The sequence below is a fragment of the Sminthopsis crassicaudata genome, chromosome 4 (genome assembly GCF_048593235.1).
Source record: "Sminthopsis crassicaudata isolate SCR6 chromosome 4, ASM4859323v1, whole genome shotgun sequence".
Taxonomy (NCBI): Eukaryota; Metazoa; Chordata; class Mammalia; order Dasyuromorphia; family Dasyuridae; genus Sminthopsis; species Sminthopsis crassicaudata.
In genome coordinates, this window is record NC_133620.1 from 13773466 (window position 1) to 13800869 (window position 27404).

The 27404-nt window shown below is 46.0% G+C and overlaps 1 protein-coding gene across 2 annotated transcripts in view; it reads left to right on the top strand.

Moving 5' to 3' along the window:
- Positions 1-5905: 5905 nt before the first annotated feature.
- The window catches only part of KANK4 (KN motif and ankyrin repeat domains 4), a 110257-nt gene continuing 88758 nt past the window's right edge, over positions 5906-27404 (top strand). For both annotated transcript variants that reach the window (XM_074265774.1, XM_074265777.1), the window contains exon 1: positions 5906-6209. The gene's annotated coding sequence lies outside the window, so the exon portion shown is untranslated. The remainder of the gene's footprint in view (positions 6210-27404) is intronic.

Below are 27404 nucleotides of genomic sequence, written 5' to 3' on the forward strand. Positions count from 1 at the left end.
TTGTTCTGAATCCTTACTGGTTTATGTCACAGTGGTCTTTGTATCCCTGCTACCTGTCATTGTTGTTGTTGAGTCAGCCAAGTCTGCCTCTCTGTGATCCCATGTGGGGTTTTCTTGGCAGGAATACCGGAGGGTTTGTCATTTCCTTCACATTTTGCAGATAAGGAAACTGAGGCAGAAAGAGAGAAGCCACTTACCCAAGGTTATGCAGCTAATAAGTGTCTAAGGCTGGATTTGAACTCAGGTCCTCCTGTCTGAAGGCCTAGAGCTCCATCTACTGCCTTCCCACCTATCATTACCTGCTTAATAATACTTGCTGAATGAATATTAAATTACAGGTCTGGACCAAGACAAACAATAATAATAGTTCTGTTTTTATAAGACTCTATAGATCAGACACACAACGTGGGGGCTTCACTGAGCACTGGCCTCAGAGTCAAGGAGGTTCTGGTTCAAGACTCGTCTCTGGCGAGCAGATTGTCCCTGCAGTCTTAGCTTTAAATGTCACCAGCTAAACCTTTTTAGTTCTATTGTATGTGGCTTTTTTTCCCCCCCTGAGGATGGGGTTAAGTGACTTGCCCAGGGTCACACAGCTAGGAAGTGTTAAGTGTCTGAGACCAGATTTGAACTTGGGTCCTCCTGAATTCAAGGCTGGTGCTCTATCCACTGCGCCACCTAGCTGCCCCTCTTAGTTCTATTGTAGCCTCTCAATGTTCTGGAGTTCCCATGAGACTGAGCAGCAGAGAACAGCTGATTTCCATAGGGACAGGGACTTCTCCCCCAGGACTTCCTAGAGCCACAAAATCACATATCCCATCCCTCTCCCTGTCCTCGAGGTCACTCAGGTGGTAGATTCAGGACTTGAACCCATTTGCCTCCAAACCCAGGATTCTTTCCATTGGACCACACTACCTTTCTTTGTTACAATCCAGTTTCTTTCCGCTCTTCTTTCCCTGCTCCTGGGACCCTTTCTTTGATGATCACGTCAATAAACACATGCTCCCCTCCTTCCTGAACCCCACAGTCAGCCAGAGCCCCGGAGGATTCCCCCCTTCACCCCCTCCTGTGTCCAAGGGAAAGCAAAAGAGTGAGCTGATGGAACATAAAAGTACCATCACTTGCATGGGCTGGAAGGGCAGGCATCCCATAGCAGAACATAGGTCACACAACGATGCCATCAGAGGGCGAGGTTGAGCTCAGGCAACCAAGGCAGGCTTGCCCTTTCCCCCTTGGCTCAGCCACCTGGAAACAGCCGGCTCCTGGGTCAGCTCAAGCTTGCTCCTTTCATCTGGCCAGCAAAGCTATGGCTCGATCCATCCCCCAGAGGCTGCTTCTCGAGGGTCAGAAGGCTCAAGTCTGGGGCAGGTCTCCCTGCGGCTCCTTTGGGGTGCCGCTCCTCCCATGGCTGCCTCCCAGCTTTCCCACTGAACAGTACTTCCCCTCCTTGAGGCGGATCTTGCTTTCAAGGACCACACAACTTTCTTTGCCAACTTCCCTGGTGATGAGGAGGGAGTCTGAGGTTTGACCTGTGTTTAAAAGGGCTTGCTCCTGGCCACAGAGAGCTGGCTCTGTCTTCCCAGGTCCTGGCTGCCCAGTGCTACAGTCTCCAGCACCCCCTTTTATGACCTCGATTATTTACCTGTCTGGATCTCTTTCCTCTTCAGAAAAAAGTTATGACCTGGAAGGTCCCCTACAGAGTTAGGAACCTATGACCTCCCTCTGCCATGTCCACCCCTTCTGCCAAGTGGCTTGGGGAGCCAGCTCCCTTTGGAAGTCACGAGCATTGGAAGAGACCTTCAAGATCATCAGTGAGCTCAGATTTGGAAGGTCAGTGTCTAACAAAGACAGCAGCTTCCCCCAAAGTGGAGACCATCCCCTCATTTGACATTTTAGGAAAGGCGAGAGACTTGTTTAAGGTTCCCCAGGCAGGGACTGTGTTCAAACTCAGGTGGCTGATTTCAAACTCGGTACTCACGCATCCTGACAAAGGTAGATGCTATTTCAAAAAGCCTGAAGCTGTGCCGAATTCTGGCCTGAAATGTATAAATAAATTGGGCTTGAGAGGGGACAGGATTCAGCAGGAAGTCGTCAAAGTCCCGAAAAACTTTCACATTTAAATTGCTAGGGCTGGACCGATGGCTAAGGTCAAGGCCAGCTCAGAGGGGCCCCTCCATTGGCGTTACCTTCTTTTCCATCTGTTTGGAGCTATTTTTTGGAAGGAATCCCTCATGAGAAGCAGAGGTGCTGGAAGGTAGGTTTTGATCACCTTTTTTTGTACTGAATAGTAATTTAGCCATTAATGATGGTCAGTCATTTCAGCCCTGCCCAGCTCTCTGCGACCTTACTTGGTATTTTCTGAGCAATGATTCTGGAGCGGTTTGCCATTTCCTTCTCTAGCTCATGTTACAGATTCAAAAACTGAGGCAAACAGGATAAAGTGGCTTGCCCAGGGTCACATGGAACCTTTTTCAAACTTTATTTTATTATAGCTTTTTATTTACAAAACTTATGCAGAGGTAATCTGTCAACATTGATCCTTGCAAAGTCCTTTGTTCCAATATTTCCCCTCCTTTTTCCCAACCTCCTCCCCTGGATGGCAGGTAGTCCCATACATGTTAAAGTATAAGTTAAACACAAAATATGTATACATAGTCATCTTTCTGTGCAAGAAAATTAAATCTAGAAAGAAAAAAACCTGAGGGAAAAAAAAACAAAAACAAAATGCAAGCAAACAATAACAGAAAGAGTGAAGATGCTATATTACTTCTGTTCCCCTCTCTCTGGGTGAAGCTGATTTTCTCCATCACTGAACAACTGGACCTGGTCTGAATCATCTCATTGTTGAAGAGAGCCAGGGCCATCAGAACTGATCATCACACAGTCTTCTTGTTGCTGGGCCACACAGAACCTTGCGAGGTTCTTAACAAATGGTAACTCTGAACAAATGCGGATGCATAGAGTCATGGCTTTAAAGTAGGAAGGAATCTTAGAGGCCATCAAGTTTACTTTTTTTCCCATTTTTCAGATGAGGAAATTGAGGCTGAGAAAAGTTGCCCGAAGTCACCCAGCTGGGAAATGTCTGAAGTGGGGTTTTAAGGCAGGTTTTATTGACTCCAAGGGCAGGATTCTGCCCACTGACTGTACCTGATGGAAGACAAGATACTAGGGTATGGGAAAAAGGTGAACTCACGATGAAGCTCGTATGGATCCGGGACTGTTATCTAAAGCCTTAAAGGCTTCAGTTTAGGAAGCTTGGGGTTCTAGATAAGCCTGGACTATATTCTATTGTTTCCACTGCTGAGGGAGCTATACACCTACTGCATTCCACTGACCAGATAGGGGAGCAGTGTGTGACCAATCACACCATGTAGAGGCTGGGATTTGGGGGTCCTTTGTCTGAAATGTCTAAAACTAGGAGCATTTTCTTTTCTTTCTTTTTAATTTTTTTTATTCATTTTTCCAAATTATCCCCTCCCTCCCTCCACTCCCTCCCCCCGATTGGCAGGTAATCCCATACATTTTACATGTGTTACAATATAACCTAGATACAATATATGTGTGTAAATACCATTTTCTTGTTGCACATTAAGTATTAGATTCCGAAGGTATAAGTAACCTGGGTAGATAGACAGTAGTGCTAACAATTTACATTCCCCTCCCAGTGCTCCTTCTCTGGGTGTAGTTGTTTCTGTCCATCATTGATCAACTGGAAGTGAGTTGGCTCTTCTTTATGTTGAAGATTTCCACTTCCATCAGAATACATCCTCATACAGTATAGTTGTTGAAGTGTACAGCGATCTTCTGGTTCTGCTCGTTTCACTCAGCATCAGTTGATTTAAGTCTCTCCAAGCCTCTCTGTATTCCTCCTGCTGGTCATTTCTTACAGAGCAATAATATTCCATAACTTTCATATACCACAATTTACCCAACCATTCTCCAACTGATGGACATCCATTCATCTTCCAGTTTCTAGCTACAACAAAAAGAGCTGCCACAAACATTTTGGCACATACAGGTCCCTTTCCACTCTTTAGTATTTCTTTGGGATATAAGCCCAATAACAGCAATGCTGGGTCAAAGGGTATGCACAGTTTGACAACTTTTGGGGCATAGTTCCAGATTGCTCTCCAGAATGGCTGGATTCTTTTTTTTTTTTTTTAATTTTTTTTATTATATATATATATATTTTATAATATTATCCCTTGTATTCATTTTTCCAAATTACCCCCCCTCCCTTATTCCCTCCCCCCGACGACAGGCAATCCCATACATTTTACATGTGTTACAATATAGTCTAGGTACAATACATGTGTGTGAATATCATTTTCTTGTTGCACAATAAACATTAGAATCCGAAGGTACATGCAACCTGGGCAGACAGATATTAGTGCTAACAATTTACATTCCCCTCCCAGTGTTTCTTCTCTGGGTGTATCTACCTCTGTCCATCATTGATCAACTGGAAGTGAGTTGGATCTTCTTTATGTTGAAGATTTCCACTTCCATCAGAATACATCCTCATACAGTATTGTTGTTGAAGTGTACAGTGATCTTCTGGTTCTGCTCATTTCACTCAGCATCAGTTGATTTAAGTCTCTCCAACCAGAATGGCTGGATTCTTTCACAACTCCACCAGCAATGTATCAGTGTCCCAAACTAGGAGCATTTTCAAGGGAGTGGCTCTCCTGCTGGGAATTCCCGCTCGCAGACCAGGATGGGCCCGATTCTTGAGATTCTAATAAATAATTCTGCTTCCCAGTGATCTCTGGGTAGGTCTTTTTGTCCCAAACGTTAGTTACAGATCTGACAAAGCTAGTTTGAAGCGGGCTCTCTCCTCTCTCTCTCTTTCCCCCTCTTTGTGTCTTTTCCCTTTCCCTTGCTCCTCCCTTCTTTCTCCTCCTCCTCTTCCTCTCTTCTTTCCCACCCCCACCCATGTCACTAGACCTCTGCCTGGAGAAATGTCCCCTCCCAGCATCAAGAGCTCCTTCTGCCCAGGAGCAGAGCGCTTGAAATACACTGTGGCGGGGCCCTAGCACGCCTGGGTTCGCATCTCGGCCGAGCTGTTTCGGGGCTGGGGTTCCCAGCAGCCATTCGCGAACCTGGGCTGGGGCTCTCTCTTTTGGGAAACTGGGGTTGGACCCTGGACTTCCGAGGAGATGTGAAGCCCCCTGAGGCTTCCCGGGGCTCCTGGATGCGGGACCCCCGCCAGGGAAGTGCGGGCCGGACTTTGTCGGCTCGTTTCCCCCAAGCGGCCGCGGAGGGAAGAGCCGCGGAGGCTCGGTGGGGGGTGGGGGGAGGTGGGCTCAGGAAGCGTTCTTGTCCTGGGCAAACGGACGTGAGCCGCGCCGTCGGGCCGGGGGTGTTTTAACCCTTTCAAGCTGGGGTTCTGGGTCTGGAGTCCAGTGAACTTAGAAAACCAGTCAGTGGCTTTGTGGCTTTGTTCCCGTTTGTTAGCCCGAGCGTTTTATCTTATCCACTTAAAAACAGGGTTCTCCGCAAAGGCCCCTAGATTCCCGAGGGTTCGGGGCTCAGAAAGGGGGAGATCTCCCGGGCTAGAGCGGTTGCTCCGCGGCTTTGAACCCCGGCCCGGGTTTGAATCCTGCGCCGCCACTCTCTAGTGTGACCTTGGGCCGATCCCGCCTGGGATGTTGCCCGGGGTCCCTGGTCCCCGCGCGGGACCTGCCACTCGCCTGTAGCGCCCACCCCCCGCGGCGCCCCCTCCTCCTCCTGGGGCGCCCCCTCCTCCGGAGGCACCCCCCCTCCTCCTCCCGCACCCTCTCCTCGGAAGTTTGCCTTCCCCCCCCCGCCCCCCAGCGGCAAAGGGAGCCGGCGGCCAGGCGCGGTCCCGGAGCCGACTGGTCGGGAGGCGCCGGGGGCAGAGCGGGAGGCGGGCGCGGAGGAGGGGTCCCGACGGCGGCCCGGGGCTGGGCGAGCAGCCTCAGAATCCTCCCGCCCCCGAAGCGCGAGCCGCGTGAGCTCCGCGCGCCGGTCCCCGCTCCCCCTGTCTCTCTCCGCGCCTGCAAAGGGAGGCGGGGGCCGCGGGGCAGCCTCGGAGCCGGGGACGTCGGGGAGCGGAGAACGCAGCACCCGCCGGGGCTCCCGCCCCCCCCGCCCCCCCGGCCGGCCCCAGCGCCCGGGGAGCGAGCGCGGCTCCTGCCCGAGCCCCGCCATCTGCGCCCGAGCCAGAGCCTGCGGCCAGTGCGGAGAAGGTAAGGCGGCTCCCGGAGCGCCGCGGAGAAGGGCTCCCGCCCCCGCAGCCCCCCCGCCCCCCGCCGCAGCCCCTTCGAGGGCTCCGGGACTGACGGTGGGGTCGCGGAGTCCAGCCCTGGCCCCTGCCGTCCTGGGGCGGGGGGAGGGGGGCGCGCTGAAGTTTGAGGGGTGTGGGGGGGCGGGCATCGGGCCGGCGCTGCAGCCCAGCCCTGTGGCCGGAACTGCGCCGCGCTCCGCCAGCCCCCAGACTCGTCCCGTGCCGCTCCCCTCCCTGCGCCCCCTGCTCCCCCCAGCCCTCTCCCGGGATGCGGGACGGCGAGGGCGGCATCCAGCCCAACCCGGGAAGCGGGGTGCGGGGGGAGCCGCGGCGGTCGGGGGGCTCCCAGCCCCCGGGAAATTCTCTCGCTCGCTAGAACCCCCTTTCCTTCCGAAAAGCCCGCGTGCTGCAAGGTTTCGGGGCGGGGGGAGGGGAAGGGAACTGCATCTGCCGAGCCCTGCCCTCCCCGCTTCCTCCCCCCTTCGGGACCTCCCCCCATTCGTTCCCTCCGCAGTGGCTGGAAGCTCTCCGATCCCGTCCTCCCCAAAGGGGAGGGGCGGAGTGGGGGAGGGGAGGGAGCGATTGCGCTTGGCGAGCCCACTGCGCTTCTCCCCAGCTCCCTTCCCCATCCCCCGGGCTCCTGCCGCTCGCCCTCCAAGGTCACAGCTTCGACCCCGGCCGTTTTCCTGCCGTGAAGTTTGCGTTCTCTGGGGGGCGAGAAGAACTCCCAGAACAGGAAACTCTCTCCCCGATGCTAGTCGGCCCCACTTGGGAAACTCATTGTCTCAGTTGTCCGAGCACCCCGGGGTGATTTCTGTCCCGAGCACTGTGCAGCCCAGGGCTTCCGGGCTCCCAGGAGAGCTGGCTTCCACATGCAGAGACCCTCCCATCACCGGAGGATCCTGGGCGTGCACCCTGGGGTGAGGAGGTCACCAGGTGGAATGAGTTCTAAGGGGGCTGGTCCTGCCTTAAAAAAAGAAAAAGGAAAAAAGGCGTATTGTCCCTGAGGGAGATAGAGAGCCCGAGTTAGAAGAACTTGGAAAGCCATTGTACAGATGGGGAAACTGAGGCCTAGAAAGTGCCGGACTCAGCGGGGAGCAAGTGGGCCAGAGGGACTGGCCACCCCAAAGTGTTTGATTGCTTAGTAACTAACCGGTGAGCTCTTTTTACTCCACCATTTGGCCCCCATTGGGGGTGGGAGTTGGCCAACCACCCAAAGGTGTAAGGGCAAAGGCAATGGAAGGCAAGGATGTGGCCAAGATTCCGGACACAGAGAGGCTGAAAAACAAACAAACAAACAAAAAGAACCCCTTAGCTTCTGCAAAATGCTCCCCAGATCTGATTGTAAGTCTGCGCTGAGATTTCTCCTAGTGCCCCGGGGAGGGGGCTGTCTGGGAGGAGGGATGCAGCCACAGGGAGCTGGGCGGGGCCATCTCCAGTGGAGCACTTTGGGTAAATTAGGCTTAGGTCAGCATCTGGAGAATGGGGGGCTTGGAGTGTCTGACCCCAGCTCTACATCTGGCAGTCCTGCCCGGGGAACAGGGTGGGGAGAAAGACAAGCCCTGTTTGGGAGGTCACTGGGACCACTGGGCTGGAGGGTCTGCAGTGGCGGACGGCACTGGATGTGAGCAAAGGGTCTGGGTTCCAGTGCCCGTGCTCTGCTGAACTGCTTATGTCAGCTTGATTCAAACTCTGCCTTGTTAGCCAGGGCAATAAGGCTCCTTTGGCCTCAGTTTCCCCATCTGTAAAATGGAGGGGAAGGGAATTGGACTAGAGGGCTTCTAGGTCATTGATCAGGTTCACTGGAATCCTTGGTTCCTCTGGTCTCTCTCAGGACAGGATTGGACCGCCTCTCCTCCTTCTTTAGTAGAATACATTTTCCTTTACAGTCTTGCTTTATTTTATGTATTTAGGAAATATTGGTTTGAGAAGCGCTCCGTGGCCTCCCCAGCCTCCCCAGCAGGCCCTTGGCAGTCATGGACATGGAATTTGTGGGGTTCTTTCTCACTTGATCCTCCCTCAGTCCTGGGTCGTTTGACTACTCAATGATACCCAACTCGTGACTCCATTTGGGGTTTTCTTGGATAAGATACTGGAGTGGTTGGCCATTTCCTTCTCCAACCCATTTTACAGATGAGGGAACTGAGGCAAACAGAGTTAAACGACTTCTCACACAGTTAGAAAACGACTGAGGCTGGCCTCTAAGGCCCCCTGCAACAGCCTCCTCCAGAAGATGGATTCCCTTTCCTGAGGGAAGGGCCTTCCTCATGCTTCCCCATGCCCTGGCTCCTCTGACCTCCCTAGCTCTGAGCAATGGGCCCACAGGGCTCTGGAAGCTGCGGATCAGAATTCCCAGAAGTCACCGATTCTAAACTTTTATGTCTTGTGGCAGGGGGAACTTTGTAAAGAACACCTCTGGTGACCCCCTGGTCTCTTCTGCTCACTTGGAGTCAAGGAGACCCGAATGTCTCCTCGAATGCTTGCTTGCTGTTTGGCTCTGGGCCAGCCACTTACCCCTATTTTGGCTTCCTCGTCTGTCTAGACCGAGGAGTGGTGAGGGGAAGGATGGCAGAGCTGACAATTAGGAAGGCAGATGCTCCAGCTGCTGACCTGCTCTCTGTTTGAAATGCCCCCAAGGCGGTTTTGTTGGTGGAGGCTCAGGAGGGTTGGAAGGGAGGGCAGCTGCATGTGGGTGTTTCTTTAGGAGGCCTGGCCATCTTGGGGTTCAGAAGTTGGTCTCCTGGGTTCCTTGGCTAACTGAATCCCAAGCAGGGTGGGGGAGCAGAAGGAGGCTGGTGCCAGTTATTTCTTTTTCTTCCTTTTTTTTTTTGCAAAGCATTTGGAGTTAAGTGACTTGTCCAGGGTCACACAGATAATAAATGTTAAGTGTCTGAATCTGAACCTCTTGACTCCAGGGCAGATGTTCTATCCACTGCACCATCTGGCTGCCCTGTGCCAATTGTTTCTTAATAACAAGTCACATTTCCACAGTGCCCCGAGGTTTCTAGTGGCAATGGGACAAAGGGAAGGGTGTGCTGGGCTCAGCATCAGCAAGACACCAGCTTTGTGTTCCCGAGCACATCCCAGAAGCTTCCCTTACATCCTGGTTTTGTTCAGTCTTTTCACTCATGTCCTACTCTCCATGGCCCCTTTTGGGGTTTTCTTGGTAGAGATTTTTTTCTCCACCTCATTTTACAAATGGGGAAACTGAGGCAATCAGGGTTCAAGGACTTGTCCAGGGTCATACAACTAATTAGTGTGGGGGGCTGCATTTGAATTCAGGTATTTCTCACTCCAGGCCCAATCCATTGTACCACTTTTCTCTTAAGAAGTGAGATCTAGGGGCAGCTAGGTGGCGCAGTGGATACAGCACCAGCCCTGAAATCAGGAGGACCTGAGTTCAAATTTGACCTCAGACATTTAACACTTCCTAGCTGTGTGACCTTGGGCAAGTCACTTAACCTCAATTGCCTCAGCAAAAAACTAAAACAAAAAAAAGAAGTGAGATCTAGCCGGTATTCCTTCCCCTCCATTTTTCTGTCTCTTCCTCCCTCTTCTTCTCTTTGAATCCGTCCATTTGTCCTTGTGAAATGTGGAGGGCTGGGGGGACTCCTTCACTCTCTGACCATCTGCACATAAACGTGTATTCGCATGTGTAACACACACACAGTTCTTGTGTACACAATCCTTATCTTGTATAGAAAACACTTCAAAGCAATCTATCTCCTTGCAGAGGAGGATTAACAAAACGTTGAAGGGGATTCTCAGACTAAAAATAGCCGGCTGGCGATGTTCAGAATCAAATGGAAGCAGGCTGGCCGGCGTAAGGAGACTGTATTGCTTGGATCTGAAGGTTACTTACAAGTTCCTTCTCTAAGGGGGGGCGGGGAGGAGTCTATTTTAAAAGAAATCCTCTTCGTGTTCCCAGAAGTGCTCTAAGCTCTGTTACTCCAGCCCTTCTTCATTAGATTAGAAATTAAACATATCCCTGCCAGGAAAATCATCATATATGCATTGGTCAATCAATAACCCAGCATTTATTAAGCACCTGCTGTATGTGAGTCACCGTATACAGATCTCCTTTGAGTGTCATAGCAATCCTGAGAGAGAGATAGGCAATATGGGTATTTTGTTTGTGTGTTATTATGAAAACCCCCATTTTTAAGATGAGCAAACTGAGGTTACAGCTAAATGAGGCTGCAGTTCTCTGCCATGTCAGAGAGAGTTCGGGCAGGGACTCTTTCTCAGTGTACTGGGGACTACATACAGCTCATTGTCTCCAAAATAACCATTGCTTATTGTTTATGGTGTGGGTGGAGTAAGGGGAAAAAAGCTTCACAACTTCAACTTTCTGGTGAAATCCCACTTTGTGTCCACAAAGTGACTTTTGGTTTTTGTGAATAATTATGATTTACGGGGAGTTGTTGGGGCAAAGGCAGTTATTGGGATCTCCATCTTCCAGATGCACAAACTGAGGCTCACCAGCCCGAATGATTTGTCCTTTGTCCCACAGCCGGGAAAGGAACTTTCTGATCCTGCGCCCAGGAATATCTGTGCCCGGCCAAGTGGCCTCTCACATTATTGTGTGGGTGTTTCAAAAGCGGGCCCCAAGGGCCCCGAGAGATGGGGGGTGGAGTGCACAGATCTCAGCACAGCCTTTCCCCAGAGCATGGCGGGCTCTGGCCCCCACTGCTGACTCTGCCCAGCTGGGCCACCGGGGCATGTAGCTGCCTCTTTCTGGGCCTCGGTCTCCACTTTCAGGACCCCTTGCTCCAATTTGAAAAGGGCAAGGTCTGAGGATAGTCACAAGGGGGATGGATAAGAGAGTCAGCAAATAGGACTGAGCCTGGACAGTCTGAAGAGAGAAAAATCAGAATCCCAGAATCCAAAGGGGCCTCTGGAGCCTCTATCCCCCATTGTACTTGAAGAAGAAGCAGCTTCTCTCCAGTGTCTGGGCCAAGACTTGGGGGGAGGGATGTTTGATGAAAGGAAATGAAGTTTATTTCTGATGGGCTCTGATATGGAAGAATGACCATATATATCTTGTTTTGCTATCCAGGGGTAGAAAGTGGACAGAGACCATTTTTAGCAAGATATAAACTTACAAATACTTCGAACTGCCTCAAGATAATTAAATCATTTAATCATTCAGTTGATCTCCTCCCCTTCAAAATTCTAGAAAGGAATTTCTTCCCTTTCCCCAATTTTTATAAGATCGTGGATTTTAAACTAGAAGGGACCTTTGTGATCGTCTCTTTCCAAGCTAGCTCCTTGTCTTGTAGCAGTGACCATTTGTTCGGGATGTTGGTTAGTCTCCCAGGTCCCTTGGTCCCAGGTGACTCTGAGCTTCTGTCCTTCTTGGACCCATTCTTCCATCTAAATACATAGAACCCTGAGAACTTGGGACATCTTGTTTTCTAGATGCACCTGGGGCAGGAAGTTTTGGGTTCAGATATGGCCGTTGTCCCTTCCTGGCTGTGGGATCTTAGGCAAATTACTTCTCAATGTCCCTGGAAACTTTCCAAGACCATATATTGAAGTTCCTCCTGGATAGTGATTAAACCAATTTAATCTCCCAAAATTCTAGATAAAACTTCTTCCCTCCCCCTCACTTTTCACCAAGGAATAGACCTCGAGGTATAAGGGACATTTAGGCTCATCTAGTCCTAATTCCTAATTTAACTTTTAAAAAATGAATGATATTTTGTGTTTCTTATTTAATTTCCAAATACATTCCTATTCTCTTTCCTACTCAGTGAACTGTCTCTTATGCCAAAGAACAAAAAAGAAAGAGAAAAAAAAAACACTTAAAAACTCCAGTGTATCAGTATATCCGATGGAATATGCCGTATTCTTATCCAGTAGTTTCCAGCCTCTGAGGAGGAGGCAGGAGGAGGGATAGATGCTCATCTCTTTTTTTTTAGAGCCAAGCTTGTTGTTCATTCTTTTTTCTATCTCGTCTAATTCCTTATTTCCCTAACCCATACACGGTTTTCTTGGCAAAGATACTGGAATGGTTCGCCATTTCCTTCTCCAGCTTATTTTATAGATGAGGAAACTGAGGCAATACCTTGCTCAGGATCACACAGCTAGTAAGGGTCTGAGACTATTTTTGAACTCAGGAAGAGTTTGTGCCCCCCCCACACACCCCCATGCACTATGGCTGATGCTCATTATAATTACAGAGTATTCCATTTCCTTTGCCGTTGATGATGATGATGATGATGGTTCCATTTGCCTTTTGTCCTCATTGAGTATTTCATTTCCTGGCTCTTGTTTATTTCACTCTCCACCATTTCTTTAAATCCTCCCCATTTTCTTGGTCTTCATCATATTCTCTTGTCTCCTTACATCACCATAACGTTCCTTGACATTCATGTGCCACAGTTGTTTGCTCATTCCCCAGTTGATGGGCAGCAAACTTTGTTTCCTCCGTTTGCTGCTACAAAAAGTGCTGCGATGAATATTTGGGTATAAGGAGTGTCTTTCTGGCTTTGATCTTCTGGGAATATATTATTCGATGTCATCACTTTCTTAGCATGCATCCAAATTGCTTTCCAGACTATTTGGATCAATTCATGGAACCATCAGCTGGGTATTACTGTGCAATCTTTCCAAAGTCCCTCCAACCTCGACTGTTTCTATCTTTTGTCCCATTTCCTAAGTTGCTGCCAGTTTTCTCATTTTGTAGATTAATTTTATATTTTGTGGTTTGTTTGAATGAGTTGAGGCTCAGAAAAATGACAAAATTTGCCCCCAAATCAGACAAGTAGAAAATGGAATAAGGCCCGGAATCTGTTTTCTGACTCTAAAGACCACTAACCCAGTATGTGCCAAGTTTAATGAGCAAGACCATGGTGGTAGTAGTTTGAGTGTAGATATCAAGCCAGGAGCCTGGGCATGGCAAACCAATCATAAGCATTGTTGGTAGATGCAAAATGTTCATCCCACTCAGTCCTTAATTTTTCACTTGGAAAATGGAGTGAATGTTGGTGTTTGGAGGGATTTTAAAACCAAGTATTCCTAGAATTCTTGGGTGTGGGTGAATTATGTCTTGTGTAGTAAAATTTTAAATTTGTTGGTCATGGGAAAGTTGAAAATAAAGCATGTAGTTGTTTGTTATTGTAGAGCAGTATGGGGCAGTAGGAAGGGCCTCGGCTCTAGCGGCAGAAGATTGGGGATTAGATCTTGTCTCTATAGAGTGTGTATCTCTTGGGTAAGTTATTTAACTAACTTAGCTTCACTAGATCTTGGTTTCCTCCTGTGTAAAGTGAGGGGTTGGAATAATGGCCTTGGGAAGGCCTTTCCAGTTCTAGATCTTTGAGGTGCTATAATTAACACTCAAGATTTTTCCTGTGAGTATATGTTGTTTTTTAGAGCAGGCAGAGATGGAATATTAGCAAGTTTGGTAACTTGAGTTTAGGGTTTGGGTAAAAGGATTGGACTTCTTCAAAGCCAGATTTACAACTTGCTAGGCAATCTCTGTAAGGAACACATGGCGCCACCAGTTCCGGCTTTGATTTTGTCTCAGATTATATAGGTAGTTCAAGCAATTTTTAAAAAAAGAAACTTTATTGATATCTTTTTTTTATTAGTCATTTCTGCATATAATCTCAATTCTCCCTATCACAGGAATCAAATCTTCCTTTATAACAAAGAAAAATAGTTTGTTTATAACAAAGAAAAATAACAAACAAAAACATCCAATGGAGACTGTGGCTGAAAGTCGGTGCTTTGTTCTGCCCCCCATAGTCTTAACAGGAAGGAAATCTGTTTCATCTGTTGGATGGACTATTATAGTGACACCAATTTCGGTTTCCTTTGATTGTTTTTCTTTACGTTATTGTAGTCAATGTATTTCTTGTTCCCATAGTCCTCTCTGCATCATTTAAAGCAAATCTTCCCATGTTTCTCTAAATTCCTCATAATCAACATTTCTTATTACTGAAATTCATGTTTCATTTCTTATAGACAAATTGTTTTCTAACACTCCTCACTGAGTTAATGTAAGCTAGAATTGCTTGGTCCAGAGCATACTGGAAGGCTCAGGGGAAGATGAGGGGCACAGAGGGGCATTTTGTAAATGGGGAAAACTGAAGGGAAGAGGGATGTGGGGCAGGGATGGAGTGTGGAGAAGGGGAAGGCAAGAGTGTAGCTGAGAGCTAGCAGGTAGTGGAATAACACCCAAAAGAGGATTTTGGAGAGGAAGAAAGCAATTTAAACTTGAATTTCCTAGAAAGTTCCTTCTTGTATTGATGTGTACTCATTTGTTAACAGTGTCTTGGCGGAGGCCATCAGATCTAGCCTCTACCTGAGTAAGAATCTTTATAACACCTGGTTAATCAAACTAAGAGGGCATCTCACCTTGGCTCAACGACCTGAAGCCTTGGGATGGGGGGCTGATATTTTGGGGGGCAGCCATTCCTCCCTTCTTCTTTTACACGGCTGTCCTTTTGGATGCTTGGGGACAATTATAATAGCCCTGCTGGGTCTCCCCCTTTTTCTTCAATCTTTTCTTCATCTTGTCCAAGCTCCATTTTGTCGATGTTCTTCCTAAAAGATGGTACCAGAATTGAATACAATACTGCTCAACCCGCACTCACCTTCTTATCACGTACATCATACATGCTTCTCTTATTGTAGCCTGAAAGAACATTGGGGCTTTTTGGCTTCCCTATCACATTTTTGACTTACCTGGAGCTTGTGGACAGCTAATATTTCTGAATCTTTCCCCACACTTTGAGGAAATTCCCAGGTCAAGCATGGCTTATTTCTCTTCTGGCTCTGATCCTGGTTTTCCAGACTCTTCTTCCACCATCCCAAATTCTCCTCATCCTGGAGATGCCCCCACTCCTGCGGAGATCCCCCTTCTCCCACTGGAACTTCTGCCTGGAGCTCTCTGGGAGGAAATGCCTGAGCTAGCCATGACTTCCTTCTTCTCTCTCTCAGCTTTTTAATATGGCCTCCCTCTCAGAATGTAAACTCCTGGATGGAAGAGGTTTTGTTTGTAGTTGTTTCATTAAACCATAGTTAACTTGATCTGAGCTCCTGTAAAGTGCTTCCAGGTCTATATTTCTACATCTTACGCTTGCAACCTAAATAAAGGCAGGCTTTATGTTAATCACTCATAAATTTCGTCTTGTTAATTTCAGCCCAACATCCCAAGGTTTTAGACTTTGTGAAACTTGATCCTTCTGTCTCACATTTTGTAGCTTTTTGACTTTTCCATGTTGAATAGGTACATTTTTTTTAAGGGCATGTTATTTTATTTTATTTTATTTATAATATTATCCCTTGTATTCATTTTTCCAAATTATCCCCCCCCTCCCTCCAGTCCCTCCCCCCATGACAGGCAATCCCCTACATTTTACATGTGTTACAATATAACCTAGATACAATATATGTGTGTAAATACCATTTTCTTGTTAAATAGGTACATTTTCAGCTGTTGATTAAAGTTTGAACAGGACTGGGCTGAAATGGAGTCCATCACCGAACACTTCCTTTAGATTTTAGCCGGTCAATCTGAAAACTTTTATTGAGTTCCTACTATGTGCTGGGCCCTTTGTTAAGTGGTGAAGATAAAAGAATGAAACAATCCTATCCCTCAGGAACTTAGTGTCTGTGAAAGAGATAAAATAGACCTATAAAAATATGTAGGAAAAAATATAGAATTAGTTGAAGATAATTTTGGGGATGGGAAGAGACATCAGTGACTAAGGAGACAAGGGGCTATTGTGAAAGTTTTCTGGAGAAAATAATACTTGAATTGAGGTGTGAAGGAAACTAGAGACCCTGAGAGGTTGCTGTGAAGAGCAAGGGCATTCTGGGTATGGAGGTTCCCCAAATGAAAGGGAACCTGGGTGGTTCGAGTGCCGGGTCCAGAGTCAGGATGACCAAAGATCAAATCTAGCCTTAGAAACTTACTAGTCAATGGGACTTCAATCACTTAAACCCTGTTTGCCTCAGTTTACTCAATCGTAAAATGGAGGGAATAAATACCTATCTTCTAGAGTTGTTGTGATGAGATAATAATTATGAAGCACCGAACATAGTAATTGCTATATAAATGTTAGCTTTTATTGTTACCGTTATTATTAAAGGCAGATGTGGGAAGTGGAGTTTCATGTGAGAGGAATAGCAAGATGGAGTATATGATGGGACATAATTTATAAGACTGAAAGGGAATAGGTCGTGAAAAACTTTAAATGCCCACATTTGAGAGGTAATAGGGAACCAGTGAAGGTCATTGAGCAAAGGAGGAACACAGCCAGATGTTTTCTTTAGGAAAACCACTTTGGAGCTGCGTGGAAGTGGTGAGGGCCTCTCGAGAGCTAGGTGAGGGAGAGAGGGAGATTCGGGTGATGGAAATTGTGGAGAGACAAGATTTGGCAGCTGACTGGCTTGGGGGTGTTGGAGGCTGAAGTGCTGAGAATAATGAATCTGTGTGATCGCCAAGATGGTGGTGCCTTTGACAAAACTAGGGAAGTTTGGGAGAGGGGAGGATTGGGTCATCTTTCTTACTCCATGGATCCTAGCTGAATTGGACTCCAAGGTCACTGAGTCCACCACTCACCAGTTTTATAGATCAAGCTTGTTCAGAGTCACAGAGTCAGTAGCAGAATCTGACTGAAGGTCTCCAGGATCAGGGAACTGGAGACAGAAGCACTCTCTGGAGGCCTGTTAGTTTACTAATGAGAAAACTAAGTCTGGAGGGGTGGAAGACCATAAATCCCAGAGCTCCTAAGTATCAGAGGCAGATCTCTTGACTCTATAGGAGCCCTAAGAGATGTTTGCTAATTAATGAAAGAGTGCACCCAACTTCTTGGGGAAGGGTGGTGAAATAGGGGATAAGGACCCCAGACAAGGAATATGAGGCAGAAGTTACAGGCTCCTTGACAGCTATGCTCAGGACCAGCCCTGCCCCGTCTCCTCCCAAAGCCTGAAATGTGGAGTTAGGGTGGGAGGGGAGGTGGGAAAGCGTCCCTGGATCTTGAAAAACTTTGGGGCGGAAAGGATAGTGGGAGGTGAGAGGCAGAGATCCAACATTCCTGGTTAGGAGAGAAGGTTCACAGATTGTGGAGGCTGGTTGGGTAACCACATTCCCCGGAGGTCCTTAAAATAGGAGATTCCCTATTTCTGAGATAGTGTTTAATATTGTTTAGTCTGTAGGCAGGGGGATGGGCTAGATGGCCCACTCCCCTTTCCTCATCCCCTCTCCCTGAGTTCTTTTTAGTTAGGTGTAGATTAGCCTCTCTGTCTCCCTGGTTAGGTTGTGGGGTTTGGGGGGGCTGGTGTTTTCATGAAGGATACTCCAATCTGGCTGGTGGGGCTCTGAGGGGCCTCTGTGCTTTTAGGTTACTTCCCTTCCAAAAGTTTCTAGCAGTATTAGTGTAGTAGTAGTGATAGTAGTAGTAGATTAGTAGTAGTAGTAGTAGTAGTTGTAGTAGAAGTAGTAGTTAGTAGAGTAATAATAGGTATAGTAATAGTAGTAGTATTAGGTAGTAGTAGTAGTAGTAGTAGTAGTAGTCATAGCTAACACTTAGTAACAGCTAGGGTAAATAGAGCTTCGTATAGAAAACCCAAATTCAGATTTTGCCTCAGACATTTACTGCCTATCAAATTATTCAACCTTTGGCTATCTGGTTTTCTCATCTGTAAAATGGAGTAATAATCACACCTGTCTTCTAGTATTTGTGAAGCACTTTACTAGGTGATCTCATTGGATTTTCATGAGAATTCTAGGAGTTAGTTGTCTGTTATTATTCCCATTTTACAGATGAGAAAACTGAGGCAGGTAGAGGTACCAGACAAAACACAGGCAATGTGAAAGAATTTGAACCCCAAGTTTCCTTCCCTTAATTCACTGGGTGCCCATCTGGGCCATGATCTTTGTCCTCAAACCCCCTGCAATTAGCACAGTGCCTGGCACATGGGGAATGCTACGTAAGCACTTTTCATCCTTTCGGCTCAGGACTGGGTCAGGAGGGCCTGCCGGCCTGCCAGGGAACAGGCCTCCAGCTGCCAACTTCCAGGCGCCTTGAAATAGGATCCAGCCCCTCCTCCATTTCCTGACTGGTGTTTACCATGGAGCCCTTTCCCTTTCTTGGAGCTGGAAAGCCCATTTCTGACAGGGGCAGTGGCCGTGGGGATTGGAGGGCCTTGTATCCTGGGGTTGACCTGAGCTCCTCCACCCCCTCCTGGCTGGGCACTGGGAGGAGAGGGCTGCAGGCAGCTTGGGGCTGATGGGAAGCTTGGCCCCAACATAGCCTCCACCATGGATCTAGGCCTTATTTCTTTATCCTTCTTTAGCAAAGAAAAAAAAGGAAGAAAGACCCAATGTGGACAGTCTTTGGTCCCAGCCCCCCGGGAGGATTGGTGAATGCCCTGGGTCTGTGTCTGGGTAACCCATTAACAGGGCAGTAAAAGCTGCTTGGACAGAGGCCAGGCCACTCGGGCTCCCGCACCCCTGAGCTTGGGCAGGAGCCAGGGGCCCTTCCTTTCCTGTCGGGCCTCATTCTTCTGCAGGGACGGCCAGGAGCCCCACCTCTGGACTACCAGCTTCTCGTCTGGGCTGCCCACTTTCTGGCCTCCACTCTCTCCCAAGCCAAGAAGGGCCCTTTGGCATCCCAGACTCCCTCAGTCCTTCAGCCAACTGTCAATTTGGAAACGGCACCACCTTCCTGGTCCAGGGACTTAAGGGGAAGAGGAAGCCCTTCTTGGGCTGATACGTATAACACAAAATGAGCCGTGGCTTCGGAGGGTGATGTGGGTACCCTGGCGACTTCCCGCCTCAGCAGCCTTTGGCCAGACTTAATCTGCCTTGACCTCAGTTTCCTTATGTGGCATTTAGGGCCTTAAACTCCATGATCTCTCAGGATTCCTTCCAGCACTGATTTATGAACTGGTGCCTTGCTGGCAGAATGATTTTCTTGAGATAATCATTTTCTTCTTTTCATTAAAAATCTCTAGGCATATTTAAAATATTTATATTTTATATATTTGAGTGTATTTATATAATTAATTGTATTCATATAATTTAGATACTTAAGTATATTTGCAGGATCCATATATTTATATTTCATAAATTTACATAAGCTATATTTAATATTTAAAGATATTCATAAAATTCCTATACTTTTTATATCTATAAGCACATTTGTGGAATTTTAAAGTATATTTATGTAATTTATATATTTTATATTTAGGTATGTTTATATTTCACGTTTCTAGTACTTTCATGTAATTTATATTTTATATACTTAAGTATATTTACATCTTATATTTGTATATTTTATGTATTTAAAATATAGTTGTATATTATATATATAATGTGAGTACACTTATATAAGTTATAGTATAAGTATATTTATATAAGTTATATTTGTATGTTTCATGTATTTAAAATGTATTTGGATATTATATATTTAAGTATATTTATATAATTTATATTATATGTGGGTATACTTAAATAATTTATAGTATATATTTAAGTATATTTATATAATTTGTATTGTATATTTAACATCTTTAATTTAGATTTTTATATTTTATACAAGTTTAAGTTAGATAATGCTTTAAATCTGGCAAAGCTCTTGACAATTTTTTTTTTTTAATTCTCAGAGATATTATCATCCTATTATTCAGATAACAAAACTGAGGCTGGGAGAAGTTAAGTGAATTTTTGCTCAGATCAGGGTCATGTAGCTGAAGAGAGTAAGTGCCTGAGCTTGGATCTGAATGCAGTTTTTCCCAACTCCAGAGCTAGATTTGTGAGCATTGCACCCCAGTCCTTACCAGCTCTGTGACAGTTCCTGCTCCCAGTCCTTGCCAGCTCTGTGATAGATCCTATTCCCCCTGCTTACTAGCTAGCTCTGTGACAGATCCTGCTCCCAGTACTTACTAGCTCTGTCACAGATCCTATTCTTCCTACTTACCAGCTCTGTGAGAGATCCTGCTCCTAGTATTTACCAGCTCTGTCACAGATCCTGCTCCCAGTACTTACTAGCTCTGTCACAGATCCTATTCTTCCTACTTACCAGCTCTGTGAGAGATCCTGCTCCTAGTATTTACCAGCTCTGTCACAGATCCTGCTCCCAGTACTTTCCAGCTCTGTGACAGATCCTGCTCCCCATACTTACTAACTCTGTGACAGATCCTGCTCCTAGTATTTACCAGCTCTGTCACAGATCCTATTCTTCCTACTTACCAGCTCTGTGACAGATCCTGCTCCCCATACTTACTAACTCTGTGACAGATCCTGCTCCTAGTATTTACCAGCTCTGTCACAGATCCTATTCTTCCTACTTACCAGCTCTGTGACAGATCCTGCTCCTAGTATTTACCAGCTCTGTCACAGATCCTATTCTTCCTACTTACCAGCTCTGTGAGAGATCCTGCTCCTAGTATTTACCAGCTCTGTCACAGATCCTATTCTTCCTACTTACCAGCTCTGTGACAGATCCTGCTCCTAGTATTTACTAGCTCTGTCCCAGATCCTGCTCCCAGTACTTTCCAGCTCTGTGACAGATCCTGCTCCCCATACTTACTAACTCTGTGACAGATCCTGCTCCTAGTATTTACCAGCTCTGTCACAGATCCTATTCTTCCTACTTACCAGCTCTGTGACAGATCCTGCTCCTAGTACTTTCCAGCTCTGTGACAGATCCTGCTCCCCATACTTACTAACTCTGTGACAGATCCTGCTCCTAGTATTTACCAGCTCTGTGACAGATCCTGCTCCCAGTACTTTCCAGCTCTGTGACAGATCCTGCTCCCCATACTTACTAACTCTGTGACAGATCCTGCTCCTAGTATTTACCAGCTCTGTGACAGATCCTGCTCCCAGTACTTTCCAGCTCTGTGACAGATCCTGCTCCCCATACTTACTAACTCTGTGACAGATCCTGCTCCTAGTATTTACCAGCTCTGTGACAGATCCTGCTCCCAGTACTTTCCAGCTCTGTGACAGATCCTGCTCCCCATACTTACTAACTCTGTGACAGATCCTGCTCCTAGTATTTACCAGCTCTGTCACAGATCCTATTCTTCCTACTTACCAGCTCTGTGACAGATCCTGCTCCTAGTATTTACTAGCTCTGTCCCAGATCCTGCTCCCAGTACTTTCCAGCTCTGTGACAGATCCTGCTCCCCATACTTACTAACTCTGTGACAGATCCTGCTCCTAGTATTTACCAGCTCTGTCCCAGATCCTGCTCCCCATACTTACTAACTCTGTGACAGATCCTGCTCCTAGTATTTACCAGCTCTGTGACAGATCCTGCTCCTAGTATTTACTAGCTCTGTCCCAGATCCTGCTCCCAGTACTTTCCAGCTCTGTGACAGATCCTGCTCCCCATACTTACTAACTCTGTGACAGATCCTGCTCCTAGTATTTACCAGCTCTGTCACAGATCCTATTCTTCCTACTTACCAGCTCTGTGACAGATCCTGCTCCCAGTACTTGCCAGCTCTGTGACATGGGTAAATCAGAAGGCATCACCCCTCTGAGCCTCCATTCTAATGGGGACAACAGGACCTATTGGATCTACCTTGCTAGGGTGGTTGGGGGCCAGATAAAATGCTGAGTGTAAAGGGATCATCCATCTTAGGATCTCTGACTTAGAGTGGACAGAGCTTACCTGGAGGGCAGTGCTCGGTTCTGGGTGCCATGGTTTAGGTAAGTGAGGTCAGAAGAAGGGACTTTGCCCTGAGGAGCGCATTGAGTCTGTGCCAGTTGGGGCCGGAGGGGACACTTAGCCAGGAGGAGAAAAGGCTGATGGGGAGAGGCAGGAGAACTGAACCCAAGCATTTTTTTGATCACAAAGAAGAATTTGCCCCTTTCGTTAGATCTGAGTGTCAAATATTTATTGTCTGTGCCGGGGCAGGGTTCCCTGTGTGGAGTGCAAAGGTTGGGTTGGGTGACCTCTGAGGATCTCACAGATGCCCTATGATACATCCTGGATTTAGTTTTTGTGATCTCCAGGACCAGAACTGTGGGCCTTGTACCCCTCAAGAACTTTCCACACTCGCTTTTGCCTGCTTAGTAAAGTTTAAATGCCTTCTTAATAAATCTTCCCCGCCCTACCTGACTGTCTACTTAAGTTTCAGCTCCACTTAACACCCCTTTTCCAGGAGAAGGTCTTTCCCTTTCTCCGACTCCAGCTGCTGCTGCTGACGCCGGCCTCCCATTATTTTTCCTCTGCCCAGACTGGGGGAGGCCAGCCAAAGCAGCCCTCTCATCCAGCTTTTGTGTCTCCATCTTGCACAGGAGGCTTTGTAGAGCATATTCCCCAAGTTCAGCTTTGTTGTGTCTGGGGCATCCCTCTGATCTGCCATTGCCGGGCCTGTCAAACCCAGAAGGGGGAGGTTAGCCACCAGGCTAGTGTCCAGCCAGCTCCACCTCCTACTGGTGATTCTGCCTCAGTGCTTTTGGCTGCGGGCAGGCTAATGTCACAGTGTAAGGTCTGGGAGAGAAGGGACGCAGCTTGAGAGATTGGTCTTTGGAGTTGGCTAGGCCTTATTCAGAAAGTATTTTTTAAAATGTCTTTCTTTTATTATCTATTTAATCATTAACAAACATTGCAGCCCACAAGGAAAACAAAAGGGTATCGTGTATAAACTCTGAACTTCTGTTGGCGTGGATCTTGAGCTTCGTCTGGCCACTGGTCCCAGATGGCTCTGGAGGGGAAAGTGAGGCGGTGACCTTGCACAGCCCTGACCGATAAATCCAGTGCACTCACATGGTATCACCTCCCTGATGTCATGGTCCTGTTTGAGAACAACAGCAGTGAGCTTCTGTTGTGTGTGTTCTACAAATGCTTCCAGTACTTGCTGGCTGTGGCCTAAGCTTCTGAGATAAAACAGGCCCTGCCCTCAAGGAGCTCACAATCCCCTGGGGATGTTACAGCTTTCCCAGGATGCTTCAGTGTACGCTCAGGGTCCTTCAGTTCTCTCAGCAGCGGATAGCATCTTTCATCCTGGGCCCCTTCGAATTACCTTGGCTCCTTGTGTGGATCAGAGTAGCCTTGTCTTTTGCAGTTGATCATCACACAATGTTGCCGTTCTTGTGTTACATTTTGCCAAGGAAGCAGGAGGCGGTTGCAGGAAGGAGAAAGTGCTACATTGTGTTGTGTGTTGAGCAACAGGAAGGTTTTCTATGAGATGTGGACCGGGATTGGAGCCCAAGAGGATGAGTGTGTTAACTAAGAAATGGAGGCAAGGAGAGAAACACTCTGGGACTGGGGTGCAGACTGTGCAAAGGCACATTTGCGGAAGCAGCAAAGGGAGCAGGGTCACCATAGTGCACAGTGAAAGGGTTGAGCAACATCTGGAAAGGAAGCTGGAGCGTGACGAGACTCAGATGCTGAGCTGAGAGGGCAGCGGGGAGACACTGTAGGTGTCTGCACAGGGGATGAAGGAGATGGGTTTTGGTGTTAAGGGACAGGTCAGTTCTCAGAGAACCTCCCCAGCTGTGGATCACAGCATCGGAAGGAGTTGCAGGGCAGCCTTTGCTGACACAGGTGTTGCAGATTGGGAATGAGATCAATTGGAGGCAGAGGGAAGAGGTGGGAGGTCAGACAATGCATCAGCCTCTCAATCAGAGAGGTCAGAGAACAGCCACTGCCTCTTAGTCTCCTTGTATCACCCTCTCACAAGAGGAGATCCATGCTGGGTTGGATTTCTAGCAGCTGCTGTCAGGTGGCTCCTGTGTATTCCAACATTTTGGGAATTGTGGAAGGGAGAGGCTGAGTGCAGGAAAGATAATGGCTTCTCTTTCAGACATGTTGAATTTGAGATGCTTGCAGAACATGCAGGGAGGGCAGGGCTGAAGCTCAAGAGAGAAATTAGGGTGTCTAGCATCTGAAGGACCTGGGGGACACATCTACTAGTAAGAAATGGTGAGTGGATGCTGGGTGAGAAAATGGTCCGATAGAAAGGGAACGTTGGGTCAAGCCGAGGCCATGGCGGACCCTTCTCTCAGTACCAAAAAAGCTCAGCACTAGCATGGCTCCTTATGGTTTAATTTGGAGTTAGTTAGATATGACAGTTCTACCTCATTCCTATTTTTTCATTATCTTCCTTGAAATTCTAGACTTCTGTAAAGTGACCCCTCAAGGCAATGTGACTGGTGCAGCAGCAATTTTGTGAATTAGTTTAGGTAGTATTATTAAAACATTTTTTAAAAATTCTGAACATCTGCAGATATGTAGCAGAACAGAAAATAAGAATATTGTGCCTGAAAGTATAGCTCTGTTTTTTTTTTTTTTTGGCAGTTTGCTTTTCTTTTAAAATATATAACCAGTTAAACCTATAGTTTTTTTTTTACTTAATAATTTTTTATTATATATATATTTTTTATAATATTATCCCTTGTATTCATTTTTCCAAATTATCCCCCCCTCCCTAAACCTATAGTTTTTGAAGCCATCCTTGTGATTCCTGATGTCTTCCTCTGTTCTCTTCTATGTATTTAAAAATGCCTTAATAATGTTTTATTTTTAAAAATATTTTCTTAAATATTTCCCAATTACATGCAAAATTTTTGAAACATTTATTTTAAAAAATTTGTGATCCAAATTTTTCCCTCTTTTCTATCCCTTGAGAAGACAAGTAATATGATACTGATTATACATGTGAAACATATAATTATAAACATGTAAAACATATTTCCACATTAGCCATGTTGTAGAGAAAACACACAAAAACAAGAAAAATAAAGGTTAAAAAAAAGATATGCTTCAATTTATGCTCAGAATTCATCAGTTCTCTCTAGAAATGGATAGCCTCTTCCATCATGGGTTCCTCTGAATTATTTTGGGTCATTATGTTGATCAGAATAGCTATTTCTTTTAGAGTTAATCATTATGCAATATTACTGTTATTGTGTACAATCCTGGTTCTTCCCACTTCACTTTGCATCAATTCATTTAAGTTTTCCCAATTTTTTTCTGAAACCATCCCCCTCATCATTTCTTATAGCATGATAATATTTCATTACAATCACACCCTGCAACTTGTTCAGCTATTTCTAATTGATGGGCATCTTCTTAATTTCCCACAAAAAAGAGCTGCTATAAATATTTTGTACACCTAGGTCCTTTCTCCTTTTCTTTGTTCTCTTTGGGATGAAGACTCAGTAGTAATATTGCAGGGCAGTGGAGAGTGCGCCAGGGTTAGAGTTAGCAAGACTCATCTATTGGATGACCTCATCCAATAGATGACCTCATATTGGATGATCTATATAGCTGACCTCAGATATTTCTTAGTTATGTGACCCTAAGCAAGTCACTTTACCCTATTTGCCTCAGTTTCCTGAGCTGTCATATGATCTGAAGAAGGAAATGGCAAACCACTCTAGTATCTTTGCCAAGAAAACTCCAAAGGGAGTCACAAAGAATTGGACATGACTGAAAACAAATGAACAGCAGTGGTATTGTTGAGTCAAAGGATCTGTACAGTTTGATAGCCCTTTGAGCATAGTTCCAAATGGTTCTCCAGAATGGTTGGACCAGTTCATAACTCCATCAACAAGGCCTTAGTGTCTCAATTTTTCCACATTGCCTCCAGCATTTTCCTTTTCCTTTTCAAAAGATCCTTTTTTGTTTCTTTTTTTTTTTTTTTTACCAACTCTATACCCATGTCTCTTTTCCACAAAAATAAAATCCTTGTAGCAAATTTGCAGAATAAATTTAGACACATTTGACGTGTACAAAATGTCTGTCTTATTCTGATTCTGAAGTCCACCACCTCTCTTTCAGAAGGTGGGTAGCATGCTTCAGTTTTCTGGAATTGTAGTTGGTCATTGTGTGGATCACAGATCTGAAGTCTCTCAGAATTGTTTATAATATTACTATTGTAGACTTGTCATGAAAAGAGCCATTATATCCAGAAAAAACTATGGAGACTGAATGTGGATCAAAGTATAGTATTTTCACCTCTTTGTTGTTGTTGTTGTTTTGCTTGTTTTTTACCTTTTTCATGTTTTCTTTTTTCCCTTTTGATCTGATTTTATTTTATTTTTTGCTGGCAGAAGAATATGGAGGTTATGTTTAGAAGAATTGCATGTATTTCATCTATATCAAATTGCTGTTTTAGGAAGGGGAGTGGGAGAAAAATTTGGATAACACAAGGTTTTATAAAGGTGAATGTTGCATATACTTGGAAAAATAAAAAAGCTATTAAAAATAAAATAGGCATCAAAATCATATTGTTATTGTATAAGTTATTCTCTGGTTCTCCTCACTTCAATATTGGTTCATAGAAGTCTTCCCAGGTTTTTCTGAAATTATCTTTTCATTATTTTTAATGGTATAACAGTATTAAATTATATTCATATGCCATAATTTGTTTAGCCTTCCTGCATTTGATGGCCACCCTTTGGTATTCAATCCTTTGCTCTTACAGAAAGAGCTGCTAGAAAAATTTTGTAAGTATAAGCCCTTTTCTCTTTCTTTATCTCTTTTGTAATATAAACAGAGATAGAGCCTATTATTACTGTGTCAAAGAGGATGGTCACTTAGGGGGCAGAGTTCCAACTTACTTTCTAGAATGACTGTGACAAGCCATAATGTCACCAACTACTCATTAGGGTGTCTGTTCTCCCTATAGATGGCCAACAATGGTCATTTTCCTTTTCTTTTTTTTTTCTCAACTTTGCTAATCTAATGGCTATAAGATAGAACCCCAGTGCTATTTGTCTTTGCATTTCTTTAATTATTGATGATTTAGAATAGTTTTTCATAGGGTTGTTGATTGCTTGGACTTCTTCCTTTGAAAACTGCCTCTTCATAGCTTTTGACTATCTCTTAGGTATAGATTTCTGAGGCAAGATAAACTCTCTGTTTCTCTCTCACTCTATTTCCCTCTCCTTCCCCCCAAATTCCCCTCCTTCCCCCTTTTCTCCCTCCCCCTTCTCTCTTTCTGACTTTGTCTCTCTCCCCTTCTCTCTATTTCTCTTTATTTCTCCATTTCTCTTTCCCTCTTTCTCCCTTCTCTCTCTCTCCATCTTTCTGTCTCTTCATCTCTGTCTTCATCTCTCTCCTCCCTTCTTTCTCCATCTCCATCTCTGTCTGTGCCTCTCGTGTCTCTCTCTCTCTGTGTCTATCTCTAACTCTGTCTCTGTCTCTCCCTCCCCACCCTGGTCCCTCATCCCTTA